The following is a 6000-nucleotide window of genomic DNA, read 5'->3' as shown; positions in this document are numbered from 1 at the left end:
CTTACTGCAACTACTTCAACTTCATTACAAACCCTCAGACCCTCTACTGGAGTTGTAATTAGAGAATCTCCTGCAGGGTCTTCTGCTTTTCGACCCGTGCTACCTACCTCCTCAGACAAAGGCAAAGGTAAACTCATTGAAGAACCAAAAGATCATGGTGCAAAATCATCTGTTCAAATAGCCTTTGATCTTCACCTAGAGGAAATCGAAAAATCTGCCAGCGAGGATATGATTTTCTTCGATGACTGGCTCAAAGTTCGAGTCTTCCATCCCATCACATATTTAAGAACTCCAGGTTCTTATGCCAAAAAGATGAAGAATGAGAAGCAAGTCTTTGCTTCTGCTAAGACCAGAAATGTCATTCAAGCTATAAACAGAAGAAACTACATTCTTGATCAGCTCAAGCTTCAGAAGTTGGATTCTGTTCTGAAGACTCTCAAGTCCAATTTTGATTCCATGAATCCTACTGCTGCTCAGGATCCAGATGTCATCCAACTTTTGACTGACCAGATTAGACTCCTGAATGAGCAAATTCTTGCTCAAGAACAGGATTTTGCATAGCCTCTGCAACATACAGTAGGTCTTATCCTAGATATTCTCAAGATAAAGCCAGTTGAGGAAAATACTACAGCTCCTTCTGAAGCTAAAGTTTCCAGTACTCCTACATCTACGACAATGCCTACTAAATCTTCATCATTGATTTCTGATCATGACCTGCGTCCGTTGATGAAGTAATTCAATTGATTTTTACACGTTCTACTGCACCAAAAGCATCTCTGGTTTTCGAATTGGTACTTCCAGAAAGAAACCCGAAAGCACAACCAGCAGAACAATCCATGAAATATTCAGATGCTGCTCCATCCTCTTCACTACCAGATTTGGACAAATTTTCTGATGAACATCAAGCAGAAATGAAAGAACTATTGAATGTTCCATCTGAACCAAATCCAGCTATTGAGCCCCTGGAAACCACCAAAACAGCTGTTTCGCACAAACCAGAAGACAGTGCAGTACTTGAACAACCTATTGCTTCTGAAAGAACTTCTGCAGAACCAGCAACAAATCCATCTACTGCTCAACCAGAAGCTATTCCCTCTACTACATTGATTGTCTGTCCCTCTGGTTCAGCTGCTCACATTGCTCATATTGCAGACATCAAGAAGCGTCTTCAAGAGAAATCTCCATCTCCAGAAGAAGAATTTGCTCTTGAATTTGAGATAGATGTTCTACAAAGAAATCTTAACAATCTCTAAGAGATAGTAAAACAGTTGTTTCATGAACATGCTGGTGAAGTAACAGTAAATTCTTACGTGACCGCATCTCTAAAGAAGCCACTCGCACGGCGAAATCTTTGGGCAAACTGCATGTTGAAACCAGTATCTTCAGGAACTCTGTTTTCACAAATCAAAGTAAAATTTTGCTCGGTCAGGCTGAAATAACCAAAACTGTGTCCGACCATGATTCCTCTATTCTGAGAGTATCCAACAACGTTGCAGCTATGGATTCGAAGCTCGAACTTATTGATGCCAAGATTGAGTCCCAATCTCAATCTCTTCATGCTATTAATGAACGAGTTTCCAATCAAGCACCGTTTTTGGAGTTTTTAAATGATGGAATTCATACCCTTACTAGCCAGGTGGATGATTTGCTCACTCGAATTCAGGCTAGTGATGCCAAAAAGGGGGAATCAAGCAGAACATGGTGCAGAACTAGAGATAGCAGAAGAGATCAAGATCCTCAAAACGAGGAAACTATTTTCAGAGACATTGGCACCGATTAAGATATTTTACATTTATTATTGTCCATTTGCTTATCGATTATCTTGTTATAAACTCTATCTGCTTTTCGTTATAACTCTTGATCTTTATCTATACTAACATCTAGGTTTTGGCATCACCACAAAGGAGAAATTGTTAGACTTAATTTAATTATGGTGATGAGAGTCATAACTAGTAGGTGGTGATAGTAAAATCAGAGGAAATATAAATAGAAGAAGCACTCGTATCGCTAAAACAGAAGCAGTACTTATCTAGTATTTCTTAGCTAAACTTAACGGTTAGCAGAAGCAGAACGTAGCCAATAGCAGAAGCAGAACTTAACGTCTTTCGTTTGATCGTTACAAGTAATGTTACCGTTACATTACATAGTACTAGTATTAATTGCACCATTTAATGTTGTACGAAGACATTTAACACGCCTTACTAGTTCTAGTATAAAACAAAGACTGATTATTCTGAAGCTTTTTGCAGGACCGTTTTCGGTGATAAAGCTGATTCACTCAGAGTCAAAGAAGCCATTTTGTTTATAGACGTTGGATTCAAGGTTTCTATATATTAAAAGATCAATCTAATATAGAAAACCACATATTATTATCAACAAGGAACACATTCTCTATCTATTATTCCAACGTTGTTTTGAGCAATCAAGAACTACTCCTTATCTTCAAACTCAACACACAGAAAAACATCACACTCTTTATAGCCGATATATGATCATCTGAGATCATCTTGTGCTGCTGTTTCTTTATCTCTTCACAAGCTATTCACCTTATTACATCTTATTGAGAAGAGTCTGTAATTTGAAAAGAGCTTTTCAGAACCTTGTTGTATTCATTACATTGTGTTGTGAAACTAAGAGTTTCAGTAGGCGAAGGGTAAGTCCTATTGAAGTGGGTGTGTACAAGAGTTGTACTGTAAAAACCAAAGTCTTTTAGTGATACCTTCTGAAAACAGAAGAAGGGGAGATGTAGAAGATTTCATCTTCGAACTTCCAGAAACAACTACTATCTCCTGCATACTGTTTTATTGTTTTCACCTCAAACCATCAGATCGTTTCCGCACAAGTTATTGTGATCTGTTGGAAATATATTCGAAGAAGATAAGCTGTAATCTCTAACAGGATTCTAGCTCCTTTGCAAAAACGTCCAAGAAAGGAACGAGTTTATTCACCTCCTCTAAATTCTAACTCGATCCCCAACAAAGTTCAAAATCTAACAAATCAAATATTTGTAACAAAAAAATTGAACTTTTAAATAGAAGAAATAATTTTTATAGGCATATAAGAAATAATTCTATTATCAAAAAATTGTAAAAAATTAAAAATAATAGAACATGTCGAGAAAGAATAAAATTATCAAGGGATCCCACCGCAGAGATCGTTCCGGTTTGGGTAACATGTTTAATAATAGATGACCTTTTTTATNGTATTTTTAATTAAATATTTTAATTGCAAGGATTAATTATGTTGTGCATATTTACGTGTTTAAAATATATTTTTCTACATAGTTGTATTTAAATGTATTTTTAAAGGTTATTCGAGTTGCGTTCGAGAAACGGAGATCGATGGCTTAAAAATAGAAAAAATTTTTATTAAAAAATCGTTTTTAATTACTTTAGATATGATTTATGCTTTTTCTTATTTTTGAAAATAAGGAGTTTTTAGGTGATTTATATGCCGGGACGCAATTTTTATCGATATTAGATTTTCAACAAAAACGCCAACGTTTTGGCAACCCGGCTAATAAATTCACAAACTTTATTAAATAAAATATTTTAATTGTGCACTAATAGGCTTGATGGGTCTAATTAACCTTGTTAATAGGCCTAAACTACCATTAGTGTTTTAATTAAATATTTAAAGTGCAAAATCCTACCCTACACATTCATAACTCTCGCCCCACTTCCATCACAAGACTCTTTTTTCTTCCAAAGTCACGGCAAACACATATTTTTCAATGGAAAGGTTCGAAAGTTTGCTAGGAAATATTCAGCCAAGGTGTACGTCACCGTTCTTCGCATCGTCGATTCGTTTTCTTACATCAAATACGCAAAGGCACGTCATATTATTTTCTTCAATCATCTATCACACCATAGTATTTATTTAATTGAGTTTTGCATGAAAAACAAGTTTCATTATGTTATATTTTCGTATATGCATCATTGATGATTTTTAATGCTTGTGTTTTCATCCAAAAACTTGTTTATTATGTGGTTTAGGGGCTGCCATGACTAGGGTATGGATTAATGGTTGTTTTACACAAGTTTAAGACGCTGCACACGTACATGAGCAAAGCTGCAACCATCTTGTTGTTATGTGTTTGAAGGGCTCGGGTTTTGGGCATGGTGGCTGGGCTTGGGTTTGGCTGAGACCAGGGCTTAACTAGGGTCTGTGAGGGGTCAGGTAAGGAGTCCTAGCCAGGCTAGGACTCGAGACAAGAGGCTGAGGAAGAGTCCTAGCAAGCTAGGACTCCACCCGAGTGCCACATCAAGGGCTGCGCAGGTTGCACCAACGTGCAGGGAAGAAGAGGCTCGGCCTGGGAGCTTTGGGCTGAGCTAGGTCGAGTCATTAGGGTCCTAGGATGGTGTCTGAGGAGCTTGTTCAAGGGCTGGCTTGTTGGGTAGGTGGCTAAGCTAGAAAACATAAGTCCTTGTCAAGTGGGTTTCCTCGGCCATGGCTTGTTCTGAAAGTGTGGTTTCGGTTTCAAGCTTAGGGTCAGGTCAAAAGGGTTCTAAGGGTCAAGGAGGGTGCATAGAGGGGCTGGTCAGGGATCGGCTAGGGTGGCTCGGGCGTGGCTCGGTAAAAATCGAAGTCGGTTTGAGAATTAAGAGAAAGGTTCGAATTAAGGGTTTAATGGTTTAAAAAGTTGAAACACGGCTCACGGGGGTCGAGTCATAGTTCACGATGGTCAAATAATTATTGAAAGTCTAAGTTTTTAATATGAGAATTTTATATTAAAGTTTGGGTTAATTCGGGATTAAAACCCATTAATACGTTATATTTAAAGATTATTTTAAAAGTCCTCGATTTATCTAAACAAAAATTTGAGAAAATTCTTGTAAGCTTAAATAATTATTTGGGATATGTTAGAGTCAATGAAATTAAGAAAATGTCAAAAACGTGAAATTTTACGTCTAGGGGTAAAACGGTAATTTTACACCTGAAAATTAGTAAACGTCATGGCAGTTTCCTGAATGCTGTTTTATATGCTAATATGATTATTTTAAATTCTTATAGATTTTTATGATGTTAAAATGTGTATTTAAAATGTTTATGGATTTTAATATGTTAAAACGTTTATTTTAAATGCTTATAATTTAATATGTCAAAATGTTTATGTTTATGATCTAATATGTCAAAATGTTATTTTAAATGTTATGATTTATTATGTTAAAATGTTGGTTTTAAATGTTTATGGATTTTATGATTTATTATTTTAAATGTTTATGGGTTTTTATGATAAAACGGAAACGTAAAAAGATATGTTGTATGTTTGGTTTTAAAAAAACGTTATATGCATGTTTAATTTTTATAAAGTGATGAAAATACGAAACGTTGAAGAAAGTGAAGTAATTGTGACTAATACGATGATATGTTGGAGATATCGTGAGGGCGAAGGTCTCAGTGGGAGCCCGAAAATAGTATTTCCATTAATACGAATACGATGATATGTTGATACGTAGGCCAAGGCTCAGTTGACGGGTGAGAGTGTCGCTGATGCCCCCGCCGCCCAGTACTGTGGTTACATATAGATGGATCCATCGCCCAATACGAATACGAATACGAATACGAGTTACAATTAACGATCTGAATTCAACGAAAACGAAAACAAATATGAATATGAATACGAATATGTTGATATGAATACGAATACGAATATGAATATGAATATGTTGATACGAATATGGATCGAATGTGAATATGTTTACGATGATAGGAATATGTTTACGAAAATGTTTATGAAAATGTTTGTAAAAAGGTTTATGAAAGTGTTTACGGAAATGTTTATGAAAAAGTTTACGAAAATTTATGTGTTTAAAGTTTATGCATCTTCATGAAAACGATATTTTAATTACAAGTATTTTTTCGGTACATGTGTTTTGTATATGTATTACTTGCTATCAAGATTATGGTGCGTTGAGTCTTTAGACTCACTATGTGTGATTGATGTAGGTGATTATGATAACAATGTTAATGGAGGTCTTGATGGTTGACTTGACTAGA

Source organism: Primulina huaijiensis, chromosome 18, assembly GCF_012295235.1.
Source record: "Primulina huaijiensis isolate GDHJ02 chromosome 18, ASM1229523v2, whole genome shotgun sequence".
In the NCBI taxonomy this organism is placed as follows: Eukaryota; Viridiplantae; Streptophyta; class Magnoliopsida; order Lamiales; family Gesneriaceae; genus Primulina; species Primulina huaijiensis.
This window is presented reverse-complemented; position numbering follows the sequence as displayed.